Here is a 14,387-nt window from a genome sequence, read left to right as displayed (position 1 = left end):
TCCTGATTTCAAGACTTACTACAAAGCTACAGTAATCAAGAGTGTGTGTTACCAAAAAAACAGACATACATATCAATGGACTATATAACTCAGAGTCCAGAAATAAATTATTAGATTTTGTCAATTAAATTTTCACAATGACGCCAAGATAATTCAGTGGGGAAAGAATACTTTTCAACAAATGGTGCTGGGACAACTGAATTGCCACTTGTAAAAGAATACAATTGGATCTCCCCCTCACACCTTACGTAAAAGTTAACTCAGAACAGATACTAGGCCTAAATATAAGAGATACAACTGTAAAACTCTTAGAGGAGAACAGGTATAAATCTTTACGATCTTGGATTAGGCAATGGTTTCTTAGATACCACCACCAAAAGAACAAGCAACAAAAGAAAAAAAAAATGGACTTCACCAAAATTAGAAACTGTGTGCTTCAAAGGAAAATGAAAAGACAATCCATAAAATGGGGGAAATTATTTGAAAATCACATATCTGATGAGGGACTTGTACCCAGAATATATTTCAAAAACTCGTACAAACCAACAATAACAAAAATTTAAAATGGCAAAAGAAATAGTTCTCCGAAGATGGCCAATCAGCATATGAAATGACGTTCATCACCGTAAGTTGTCAAGGAAATGGACATCAGAGCCACAAAGATCCTTCACACACACAAGAATGGCTGAAATAAAAAGGACAGCTGTGTTAAAAGGAAGTAGAGAAATCAGAACCCTCATATACTGCTGGTGCAATTGCAAAATTAGGGCAGCCACTTTGGAAAAGAGTTTGGCAATTCCTCAACATGTTAAACACGGAGTTACCCTAGGAACCCAGCAGTTTCACTCCTAGATATATAGCCAAGAGAACTGAATATATATGTTCACATAAAATCTTGCAGATAAACGTTCTTTGCAACAGTATTCATGTCACAACATGAATATACCTTGAAAATACCATAGTAAATAAAAGAACCTGTACACAAAAGGACACATAGTGTATGATTCCCATTTATATGAAATGTCCAGAATAAATAAATTCATAGAGACAAAGCAGATTAGTTGTTGCCAGGGGCCAGGAAAGGGAAGAATGGGGAATGGCTGCTAACAGGTTAGGATTTCTTTTGGGGATGATGAAAATGTTCTAAAATTCGATAGTGGTGATGGCTGCACAACTGTGAATATACTAAAAACTTTAAAAGGGTGAATTTTATAGTATGTGAATTATCTCAATAAAGCTATTAATAGTTTTGAAAGTTAGAGAATATGTTTGGTATGATTTTTTTTTAAACACCGCCTCCCCAAAAGGAAAAAAGCTGTATGTATATCAGTACCTTTACAGCTATCTTACATTTTATATTTGATTGGTAATTTCCTTCCAAGCATTTCTTTCCCCCTACATTTAAACACATTTAACAACTGTTAAGTTTTAGAATTGGCTATGAAGGGAAGAGAAACATTTCATTTCTTCTTATACTTAAAAAAAAATAGCTTTTTATTTTTCTTTTCTATATTTCCTCATCCTCAAAAATAGATTCTACACACCAATATTTGAGGGATGGTGGGGCAACTACCACAAAATACAAAAGGCTGTCTTTTGGAAATGTAAAAATGTTAGAATTCCTAGGAACTTGTCTTGATTTATGGGACTAACCTAATATTTAAAACTGAGCCCATGCTGGTAAATCTGGGCTATACAGTCATACATACATAGAACTGTGGTATCACAACACATCCACTGTGCACTGGAAGAGTACTATAATCTCCTTCTAATGTGCACCTTGGCTCTCCCCTCCCTTGCGTTCTTTGACATTTTTTTTTTTAAATAAGGCATGCTTATTTCTTATTTACCTACTAACTACAGAAGGTAGACTCACGATGTGCCAATATTAAAATGTTATTCCCCATTAAAATACATTTACTTAAGTGTTTTATTACATGACTTACCAGCAATGGAAGAATCTCATCTGAGAGTAGTTCTCAACTGTCATCTATGAAAATCTTTAGAAATACCAAATCATCAGAATTACTTTAATTTCCTGGCTTTTAATCATAAAACATTCCTACTGGTCAACAATTCTACAATCTGAAAAGAGACATCTGTACCATATAGTCCCAATGATTTATTATTCTGAAATTTTCCTCTGGGTTATTTTTACACTATAATTAGAGTTCAAACTTCCATAGTGCCTAGCCTAAAATTAAACCTAGAATTATGCCAATTTATGCCTGCTATATATGCACACACAAAAGACTTATAATGCAACATACTGAAAGAACTAAAGGTAGGTGGGTTTTTCTTTGAAGGAATCATAGCTACATAATTTCAAGTTTAATCTGTTACATTCATCTGCCTGTAAACATGCCTGTAGCATGTAAACTCATAAAACGAAAACTGATTTAGTAACAAAAAAAATTAGCTTCTAATTTAACTTCAAAATGCTTTTCAAAAAATCGACCCCATCTAATTCTAAGTGAACTAGACCACACTTGATAGAAAACTGTTGTTCTAAAAACCATACGTACTTAACATAAATAGTAAACATACGAGAACATTTAGTCTTCTATTAATGTCTTACAAAATACTTCAATGTGGCCTAGCCTGGTTATAATTTTTTTCTTTTTTTTTAAGGGACAGGGTCTCTGTCACCGAGGCTGGAGTACAGTGGTGTGATAATAGTTCACTGCAGCCTGGAACTCCAGGGTTCAAGCAATCCCCCCCTACCTCAGGCTCCTGAGCTGGGCTAATTTTATTTTTCATAGGGATAAGGTCTCACTTTGTTGCCCAGGCTGGTCTCCAATTCGCGGCCTCAAGTGATTCTCTCACCTCTGCCTTACATTTCCTTTTGAGCTGTTATTATCAACTGGAGTAACATTTCTAGTTGGGGGAAAAAGGAACTGATCCTTATCAATCTGTAGATGAATACTTATTCAGCACTTACAAATAACTGAATGTGGGCATGAAAAAAAGAATGACAGATGATAAACATTTACTGTTCTCACAGAACTATCAAATACAGGAATAAGTAAATTACCTAATTTCAGTTGAGATAAATACGACTCAGAATTCAATAAACAGTATAAGGTGAGGATGCTAGAAATGCCTACATAATGCTGACAAACTAAACATTGGCATATCCATTTAAGAAAAGAATTTACCAATATCTAGTAACCAGCAATTTCACTTCTACGGTTCTTTCCAAAACACCTGCACATACACTCATGTAAAAATAAACACTGCAGCATTGCTTATAATAGCAAAAAGAAAACAACTCAAAATATCCATCAATAGTGGGATACATTTTATCTATGCATAAAATGAAGTGCCAGACAACAGTGAAACTGAATAAACTACATCTACATACATCAACATATACACCTCAAAAACTTGATACTGAGTTTAAAAAAATCAAGCTATTGAAAGACAGTGCTATACATATCTGTAAAAATTTAATACAAAAACCAACACCACATATCACTTATAGATACATGTACACATGTATAGTAAAAGTATAAAACAAGGATGTGAAATATACTTAAGAATCTCAAGACAGTTGTTACTTTGTGTAGAGAGGGGTAACAGGACTTGAACAGTTGGGGTTGTTAAAAGTGATTATGTAACTGGCATCCTTTCCCCCAAGGGATAAAAATGGACATAATTTACATTTATAGCTGGTGGATAAATGGGCATTTGCTATGTTGTTTTCTGGATGTTTTTAAAACTTTACAATTAAAACATATACACTTATTTTAAAAACAAACAAAAGACACATTAGCATATAATGTCCAAGCTGATATTTACCTTGGAAGATCATCTAATATAAACCTCCCTACTTCACTAAAAAAAATCAGAAAAGATGTCAGAATAAAAATATGATACAGGCTGGACGCAGTGGCTCATGTCTATAATTCCAGCACTTTAGGAGGCCAAGGCAGGAGGATCCCTTGAGCCCAGGAGTCAAGACCAGGCTGGGTAATATAGTGAAACTTCATCTCTACAAACAAAACAAAACAAAACAAAACAAAACCACCAAACTTTTTAGTAAGAATGTAATAGGGTTGGTGTGGTGGCTCATGCCTTTAATCCCAGTACTTTCAGAGGTCGAGGCGGGCAGATCACGTGAGGTTAGGAGTTTGAAACCAGCCTGGCCAACATGGTGAAACCCTGTAACTACTAAAAATACAAAAATTAGCCGGGCGTGGTGGCACACGCCTGTAGTCCCTGCTACTCAGGAGGCTGAGGCAGGAGAATCGCTTGAACCCAGGAGGCGGAGGCTGCAGTGAGATGAGATCGCACCACTGCACTCCAGCCTGGGCGACAGCGTGAGACTCTATCTCAGGAAAAAATAAAATAAATACGTGTGTGTGTGTGTGTGTGTGTATATATATATAATGCATATAATATACACACGCACACATATAAAATACATATATAATATATATACTCTTGTAGCAGGGCAATTTTGGACAGATACTAGGTTATCTGGAACAGCACTTTGGGGAATTAGATCCCGACCATTTAAGAGAGAAATCTGGTACTGACTAGCAATATGGACAATGTGTGCACCGCCCTCACTCCCCCTCCCCTCCTAGGAATGCCATGTCAAATTTAGCACAGGCATAGGCAGTAAAACTGACCCCTAGTTCTGCCTATCACTATTTAAAATTACTTTCAGTTCTGAGTGTAGAGGACTGTCCCCACAGCAGATATCTAAAAGCAGGCCTGAAAGAACTAGAAAGTAGTTCATTCCTCCTAAAACTGTACATGAAAAAACAAAATAAAAAAATGAACTGAGAGCAAACATTTATGCTCTCTTATAATTTTCAATCCAGGATTTAAGAAATTATTTAACATCAGCTGAGACGTGACCAACCTATTCTCCAGTTGAGATCCATCTATTTTTAAATTCACTCCCCCACCTTTCATTCAGCCTAAAAGAGGAAATAAGAATGGGAAGGTGGGGAGGACTTATCCCATACTGAGTTAAATAAGACCACAAGATCTTTTCATTTTTACAATATTTGAAATACAGTACACTGAGCAATAAATTTAAAGAAATATACATTATTTGAAATGCATAAATGTTGCTTTATGTGTATAAAAGATCAAAATTAGCTCAGTTCTTCTAATACACTACACTTAAGCGTTCTTCGATACTATCGTCAACTTTTCAGAAATATTCCCATTCTGTGAAGCAGGATGTATTCCTACCTTATTCACCAAACTTTATCCACGTAACTTCCTATTCTCCCACTCTATTCTTTAAACATGTTCAACATGTTACAGAGATGGCAAAATGTGTTAAAAAAGGGAATGAGAATGAAGCAGCTTAAGTAATTAGGAAAACTTTATAATTCTTAGAAACTGAATTTGGATGATCTTAAAAAAAAAAAAAGAAAAGAAAAGAAAATCTGCTATTTGAGATGAAGTGTCGCCTGCCCAGGCTGGAGTGCAATGGCACGATCTCGGCTCACTGCAACCTCTGCCTCCCAGGTTCAAGCGATTCTTGTGCCTCAGCCTCCTGAGTAGCTGGGATTACAGATGTGTGCCACCACGCCTAGCTAATTTTTGTATTTTTAGGAGAGACAGGGTTTCACCAAGATGGCCAGGCTGGTCTCGAACTCCCGACCTCAGGTGATCAGCATGCCTCAGCCTCCCAAAGTGCTGAGATCACAGGCGTGAGCCAAGGTGCCCAGCCTAAAGAGCATATTTTCAATCACCAACACACAACATGACTGCTGACTTCAGAAAACTAGGAAAGAAAAACGTTACCCAATTAATCGTTGTGTGAAATAGGATTTATCCATTAGTATACATATCACATACAATAGGTGCACAAAAGATTTTTTCCATTCCCAAAACAAAAACTTAAAATATTTAACAAAGATAATATAAATATCCTTATTTATAGCACATTGTAAGGTTATCAATATTGGTGCATATAACCACAGAGGCACAATAAATAGAATTCTGAGGAAAAATGTATTAAGACAATAAACAAGCTGGAAATAACCCCTATTTCCCCTTATGACCCATTAGCTTTATATAGAAAATACTGCTGTGTACTTCATCCTTTGCTTTCTAAAGAACAGCATTATGGTTCACATCTGTTAAGAGACAGAAAAGTATTTGTTGGAAGTATGCAAGGAAGAAATTCCTGTACTGTTACGTGCAGTGCTAAAGGAATCATCTGAGAAGAAAATAAAGAACATGAGTTTAACATGAGCTTTAGAGAGGGAACAAGAGTGCAAGAAAGCGACAAAATGTGACATATGTCCATAGTGAATACATGGTATTTTATTTTCAGTATTTGTATATTTAATTTGGAGGTGGAAAGATTCAGAATTTATTCTGCATCACAAAGATTATAAAAATATATGAGTTGGGGTGTTGGCTACAGTACACAAAGGCAATTCTAAGACAAACTATTAACAGAAGCTTGAAATGGATAAGCCATCCCTTCTGCTATGAGACAGAAGTCATTACACGAAAAGAATCTGTGTAGAAGCACAGCAATGGTAGCATCTTCATTCGGCCCACAGCTGTGTAATTTGTGTGCAAGAGTGCTTGTCTTAAACATGAAAAGGAACATCCTGAATTGCTGAAAGTATATACAACGGGCACACATCCAGAACTAGAAAAGACCTACCAAGCCTGCATGCTATGAAGAGATAGGTCAAAAAATTTTTCTCATGTTTGGTTTTTATAACTAAAGTCTGTGCTAGACTAACCTCAATTGATCCTGAGGGGTACAGATGAACTTCTGGAACACAATGAACTGTTAAGAGTCACAGCTTTAGACTCTACACTGTCCAGCCAACAGTTTCAAGAAAAATTTTATCCTTCTTGTATGAGTGTTCAGGGATCATATACTACCTCTATGCTTTTACTTGAAGCACAGATACAGACCTTAATAAATAAAGTCTTACATCAGACTGTCTTCTATAATCACATGTGATTCCTTACACGAGATTCCTGTTCAGATTTCCTGAAAATGAACTATAGGAATAATCTTATCCAATATGATTCTATGTCCCCTAAAAATCTCTTTTCCTTTCAGGTCAATCTTATGATTCACTTGCCATAGATCAGATTAACACAACAGGTCTGATACAGCAAATTACAAAAGAGATTTGACTTTTGATTAATACACTGAATAACGTACCACAAACTATTAAGATCTATTGTCCATGTCAAATGGAGTTCACATATTCAGAATGAATTCACACACTAAAAATTTTCCAATACAAAGTTTCTAAAAAGCTTTTTCTTTTTTTGAGACGGAGTCTCGCTCTGTCGCCAGGCAGTGGGTATGATCTTGGCTCACCGTAACCTCCGCCTCCCGGGTTCAAGTGTTTCCCTGCCTCAGCCTCCAGAGTAGTTGGGACTACAGGCGTGTGCCACCACGACCCACTAATTTTTGTGTGTGTGTATTTTAGTAGAGATGGGATTTCACCATGTTGGCCAGGATGGTCTCGATCTCCTGACCTCGTGATCCGCCTGCCTCAGCTTCCCAAAGTGCTGGGATGACAGGCGTGAGCCACCGCGCGTGGCCTCTAAAAAGCCTCTTAATCTACATTTTCAAGAATGATCACATTTGAAAAGCATACTCTTTTAAAACAAGGCAACTATCACCTTCATTTGACAGAAGGAGGAACAAACGCTTCAAAAGCTAAATAACCTGCTCATGACCATTAGGAAGCTATAGTTAAAACAACCTCAAGACCAACCTCCTTCCTCCATTTCAATGACTCTGACACACTTAAAATTTTATAAATAATTTTAGGGATTATCAGTCATAAGGCTTAGAATCAAATAGTAACGACTCATGTACAAAGACCAGTATTTTTTTAAAATGCTCAGCTGGGCATGGTAGCTCACACCTGTAATCCTAGCACTCTGGGAGGCCAAGGGGCTTGAGGACAGGAGTTTGAAACCAACTTGAACATGGCAAGACCCCATCTCCACAAAAAATAAAAAAATTAGCCAGGCATGGTGGCATATGCTAATCTCACCTACTCAGGAGGGTGAGATAGGAGGATCACTCAGGCCTGAGACTGCAATGAGTTATGACAGCACCACTGCACTCCAACTTGGGCAACAGAGCGAGACCCTGTCTCTAAACAAATAAATAAAATTAAACAAAAAGAAAATGCTTTGGGAGGCCGAGACGGGCGGATCACGAGGTCAGGAGATCGAGACTATCCTGGCTAACACAGTGAAACCCCGTCTCTACTAAAAAAAATACAAAAAACTCGCCGGGTGCGGTGGTGGGTGCCTGTAGTCCCAGCTACTCGGGAGGCTGAGGCAGGAGAATGGCGTAAACCCAGGAGGTGGAGCTTGTAGTGAGCTGAGATCCGGCCACTGCACTCTAGCCCAGGCTACAGAGCGAGACTCTGTCTCAAAAAAAAAAAAAAAAATGCTAACTTTATTTCACTCTCAGATAGGCCTAATAATTAATAAGCTTCTTTTTGAATTATCATCCATAATGGCATTTACCTGTTACAGATAACTCACATCAAAGCACTAAGCAACATTTTTGAGAGCAAATGAAAACAAAAGCTGGCAAAGAAGCTGTGTATTAATAAGTCATTTCATTAAAAAAAAAAGAACTTGCCAGGTGTTGTGGCTCATGCCTGTAATCCCAACACACTGGGAAGCTGAGGTAAAAGCCTAGGAGTTCAAGACCAGCCTGGGCAACACAGTGAGACCCTCATCTCTATAAAACAAAAATTTTTAATATTATCTTTTTAAAAAGGACTTATTTATATAGCATCTTTAAGTATTTCAAACACTTCATGTTTGGATTATGGGGTATGTTTCTAGAATTAACACTATTTCTATTTAAGGTAATTTTACATCATTTCCTTTATTAGAAAAAATAACAGATCTGTGGATGGCATTTTGTGAAGGCTGCCTTCTATTAATAGTGTATAAAACACTCATGTATCTCCAAAAAGGTGGGTGAGTAATCACAAAGCAAGTGTAACTATTCATCCCAAAAGGGAGGACAGAACATGTGCCAATGTGTGCAGAGTCCTCAACTAGAGACTTGGATTCTAGTTCTGGTCCTGACACCTGGGTGTCTTTCAGAAAATCATTTTAAAGCTTTGCACTCCAATTTCCTCATGTATAAAATGACTGGAGCAGCTGACCTCATAGACAATCCTACTTAGGTAGCATCTATCAATGTATTGCCAGAAGACAGAATCATAATCATGCCCCCCAAAATTAGAGTATTTGAAGACAACCGCCAAAGTAAAAATTTTAAATTCTTTATTTTTTTTAATTTTTATTTTTTTTTGAGACTGAGTCTCACTCTGTCTCCCAGGCTGGAGTGCAGTGGCCAGATCTCAGCTCACTGCAAACTCCGCCTCCCGGGTTCATGCCATTCTCCTGCCTCAGACTCCCAAGTAGCTGGGACTACAGGCGCCCGCCACCACACCTGGCTAATTTTTGCATTTTTAGTAGAGACGGGGTTTCACCGTGTTAGCTAGGATGGTCTCGATCTCCTGACCTCGTGATCCGCCCACCTCAGCCTCCCAAAGCGTTGGGATTACAGGCGTGAGCCACCGCACCCGGCCAAAAATTTTAAATTCTATATACATACACACACACACACACACACACACACACACACACTAATACACTACATGCCAGATACTGGGGTGGTGGGCTGGGACCAAGGCATGAAGTAATAACGCATGTGCCAAAGGGCTGAACTTTTTAAAATGAGTACAAAAGTAAATTTTCAGAGTAGCAGCTGGTGGGTAGGAGGTATTGAGTCCACAGAACTGCTCTTAGATTGGAAGGGCATGGGAGAATGAAGTTCCATTATGTGATGGGGTTTTACACACACACACACACACATACACACACACATGAATGTGAGAAAGTCACTCAATTATAAGCATTCAAAAAGACAGACAGCTTTCTTGTCTTTGTGGCGTCAGTACCTAGCTCAGCTCATAGAAGCCACAGGAGGAACCTAATCAATGTTAGTTGATCATTTACTGATTTACCAATAACTAATTCATGACTGCTCTAGTGCTGTGGTCTGAATGTGTCCCCCAAAATTCATGTTGAAAGCCTAACCGCCAAGGTGACAGTATTAACAGCTGGGGCCTTTGGGAGGCTTTGCCCTCATTAATGGAATTAATGCCTCTATAAAAGAGGCCCTATAGAGCCCCCTCTACTCTTCTACTACATGAAGTTATAGTGAAAAGACAGCTAGCTGTCTATGAACAAGGGAAGAGGGCCCTCACTAAGATGTCAAATTTGTCGGTACCTTGATCTTGGTTGGACTTCTCAGTCCCCAGAACCGTGAGAAATAAAACTTCCGTTGTTTATACACCACCCTGTCTGTGGTGTTTTGTAATAGTAGCCAGAACAGACTAAGACATCTAGTAACGCATTCTCTGGTAAACACTAGGAATTCCTGGCCTTAAAGAGTTCATAGCTAATGAGAAAAGAAATAAACAATAAAAAGGATAACATGCTGTAGTCCATTATATACAAAGTGCTTCCAGACCATTCAGAAAAACTGGATAGGAAGATTTCTAAGGTAATACTTATTGAGTGCCTGCGTGTTAGGCGTTTTACATACTTTAAGCCTCACAACTCTGGGGAAGTTTCACCAACCCATTTTACAGGTAACAAAACTGTGGCTTACCAAGATTAATAAGGTCAGAATTAAAAGTAGGGTCTAATTCCAAAGACATTACCACTATACATACCAATTTGTCTTGTTACTACATTTTATCCTTACATTTGGCAGTGAGGGGAAAACTCAAAACCAGTCAAAAAAACTTTTGTCCTGAACCAGCATAAAAAGAGCACCTAAGACTTCATCCAGTATTTTACTGAAAGATCACTTCTAAAAGTTTGTCTTCACCCCGATCTAAAAATTAGAAAACTAATTTTCTTTCAGCAGCTGCATAAGTACATAATGTAATGTTTCTACATTTAGACCTATACAATTATAGGTCTAAACAAAATATGTGTAACACGATTGGAGAACATTAGCAGTCATTTAAGAAAATGGACATTTGGAAACATCATTTTAAGAGCTTGGGATGAAAAACTTTGCTATGACCTATACATCTGGATCATTCCACTGACTGACACTGAGAGAAACAGTGTATTATCACAGTTTACACAGTAAATTTTTTTGGAGGGGAGAAGGAGGTGATTGAAATAGAAATGATATGAAGTTTAAGAAATACAACTGATTCGATGTCACATGTCAAAGACACTGTAGGTACCCAATAAATACTGTTAAATGGACTGGACAAGTGGGATGAGAACACTTTTTCCCCACACCTCTGACTAGTACGTGCCTTTCTTAGGAAGTTATTTTTTCAGCCATGAAAAAAAAAGGGCAGAATTTAGGACAGATAAAACATAAGTAGCTTATAAATCCTCTGACAGGAAATCAAAACACAGTATTTTGTATCTCTGTATAAAGTTAAGCTCCTCAGGGACAGGGGCAATGTCCAGAGGATGGTGAGCATACTACTTAGCAAACTAATGCAGGTTAATAAATATTGACACAGTAAGACTTGCATAGTTTACATTCTAATTTTGTAAAGATTATGAGTTACCTCTACATATTCTGTTCTTGTATTTCTCCTGTGTATATTATAAATACACAAACATTGCAAATTATTTCTTGAAGCTATTTCATTTTTGGTCAAGACTATTAGCGTTTCTTAAAAGGGTTTCTGGTCATCCTTAGGGTTTATCAGTCACATCATTAATATTGTATTCATTTCACTAAAAATGTGGTAAGTAGCTTAGATTTAAAAACAGGATCTAATTTCAAAGTTATTTCCACTATACATACCAAGATAAAACTTTCTTCTCTCTCCTAAATTCTAAATTCCACATGATTTACCAAATCACCTCTTAAGAGTACTTACTGGTCAGCAGTGTGAGACAAACACCTTACCCCACTTGTCCAATGTATTCCACAAGATTGATTGGGTACCTTTGTGTCTCTGACAGGTAACTTCCGACAGTTGTATTTCTTAAACTTTAAGTCGTCTCCCAAAAAACTCTGTAATTTGTTGCTTCTCTCAATATTGCAGGCAGTGAAATGATCCAAAATTACGCGTCATATCCATATTCCTTCATGATTGAGGTTAACTATGCACTGCAAACCCCATATGCTATTACTTTATATTTTCAGCAGCACCCTAGCCTCTTAATAATCTCAAACAGATTTTGTACTGTTACTAATTTAGCACATCCATAAAAAGTCATTAAAAAAATTTAGACGCTAAATTCTCTTTCAAGGTTGCCAAGCTTCACCACTGTATTAAAATTATTTTTAAAATTTCACGGACTAAGGCATTTGGTACATTCAATTCCACCTTTACCAACAAAAGCCTTTACCACTAAGATGAGGAAAGCATCCTTTTCATTTTCTCCAGTGAAAAGGGGGGAAAAAAAAAGGCCAACTGCTTGCATGCAGGTCTGCATATAACACAGCAGTCTCTGGCAAAGCCAGTACTCACGTTCAACTTCAGAAATCCTGGTGGACGGCAACACATGAGTAATCTGTGCGCACAACCCTTGGGCTTGACATACCACTTCCTCCGCCCTCCCTTCCCATCAATCCACCCCCAAAACCCCAACCCACCAAGCACACGGCTAAATATGTCTTCCCCAAGAGAGCCAGAAACCTCGAAAACGCCGAGAAAGAGCTCCCCTTGGAAGGAAAGGGCCTGCCCTTCCCAGTCCGGGGCCCCGGCTGGCTCGACAAGCCTCTCTCCGAGGAGGCCCAAATCTCGACGCCTCGCACGTCCAGCCCCGCCCCGGGCCCGCTCGCGTCCCCTCGGGCGACAAAACCCTCCCGCCGGCGCTCAGCCAGGACTGACAGTTAAGACTGCAGCAGCCGCGGCCACCAGGGGCCTACTTCTGGCACCAGCCCCTCCGGACCACGCGCCCCCAAACACTCGCCTCGGCGGCGGGGGGGCGGGGAAGCGGGGCGCCGACCTCGCCACCGCGGGCCCCGAAGGCCGGCCGAGTGACGGAGGGGAGCCAGCGCCGCCTGGCGCAGGCCGCGGCAACACTGACCTGTCGTCGCCCCCGCGCCTGGGCTGCGGCGGCCGCCTCACTGGTCGTCGTCGCCCTCGCCCGCCGCCTCCGCCCGCCACCGCCTCGTTCCCTTTCGCTGCCGCCACCGCCGGGGCTCATGCGGGACCCGCGCTTCCTTATCCGGAAAACGAGGCCGGGAAAGGGGGCGCCGGAGCCGCCAAAATTCCGGCGTTCGTCGCCAGCCGCCGCTGCCTGTCCACACCGGGGGCTGCGGGGCCCTTCTGCCAGGGGCTACAGGCCGCGAGCTATTCCGAGGAGGAGCCGAAGGAGGCGCCGCCGCCCGCAGCAGAGCGCGCCGGGTCGGCAGAGGTGAAGCGTAAGTAGGCGGCGGATGGCGGGCGCCCGGGCTGGCGGATGGCTACGCGGCGGAGGGGTGCGCGAGCGAGCGAAGCCTGGTGTGTCGGGTCCTGGCGAAGGGAAAAGGCCCTGTCGTCTCCTGTAGTCACCCCGAGCCCAGCGCCACCATCTTGGGAGAAACACGGATCTCGCGGCCGCGGCGCAAGACGGGAGGACTGGCTGGGCGGGCCGAGTATCCCGGCAGGCAGCGCGCGCCGCCCGGCCGGGCGAGGGCTCCAGGCCGGGACGCGGGGACGTGGGGCGGGGCCAAGACGCGCGGGAGGGCGCCGCGCTCCGCCCCTCCTTCCCTCGCCGGCTCCGCCTCCCCCCCCGCTTGCCGTCGCCGCCGGCGCACGGGTCGTTGGGAAGAGGAGGTGGCCCGCGGCCCCTCGGAGTCCCACCAGGGTCGGTCGCCATCTTGCGACTGGACAGAAAGGGTAATCCCTCCTTTTAGTTTGTGCTGTCTGTGACCCGAAAGAATAAACCTGGTACATCCGGAAGCCCTCTGGGCACCCCCCAGGAGGGTTGCAGAGCCCCTTGGTGTACCCAGCCGAGGAATGCCTCCGACTGTGTAGGGAGACGAATGGCTCCGAAAGTCAGCTGAAACCGCAGGAATAGCCCCCAGCCCCGAGGCGGGGCAGGTGCCTGGCGTTATTAACTTTTCCACCCCAACCCTTTTCTATCTGGAGCTGTCTTTATAGGTGTTGCAGGGGTGCCCCGAGTGTGCAGGCCAGATTTTAGAGGACCAAGGTCATCTGCTTAGGCCTCTTGCCAACACGGGATGTGTCAACTAGTTTACCGGAGACGAAGGTAAAGTCCCGTCTCCTGCAGTTGTTGACGTGCAGTAGGTTGTCGGTTAAGAAAAGTGGCTCCCTGGTTGACCCCAGCTGGGATAGAGGCTAATTTTGATCCCTATGACAGCTGAACCTAGTTCAAGCCATTAAAATTAA

General features: G+C 41.2%; 1 protein-coding gene across 9 annotated transcripts in view; it reads right to left on the bottom strand.

Annotated features, from left to right (window-relative positions):
* UBE3A (ubiquitin protein ligase E3A) overlaps positions 1-13,672 on the bottom strand; it is a 121,414-nt gene extending 107,742 nt beyond the window's left edge. For 8 of the 9 annotated variants that reach the window (XM_050797982.1, XM_050797987.1, XM_050797984.1 and 5 more), the window contains exon 1: positions 13,081-13,672. The gene's annotated coding sequence lies outside the window, so the exon portion shown is untranslated. Of the gene's footprint in view, positions 1-12,643; positions 12,919-13,080 lie in introns of those variants that run through there. The other variant, XM_050797990.1, reaches the window with a different exon arrangement.
* Positions 13,673-14,387: the final 715 nt, after the last annotated feature.

The sequence above is a fragment of the Macaca thibetana genome, chromosome 7, assembly GCF_024542745.1.
Source record: "Macaca thibetana thibetana isolate TM-01 chromosome 7, ASM2454274v1, whole genome shotgun sequence".
NCBI classification, from domain to species: Eukaryota; Metazoa; Chordata; class Mammalia; order Primates; family Cercopithecidae; genus Macaca; species Macaca thibetana.
This window is presented reverse-complemented; position numbering and strand designations above follow the sequence as displayed.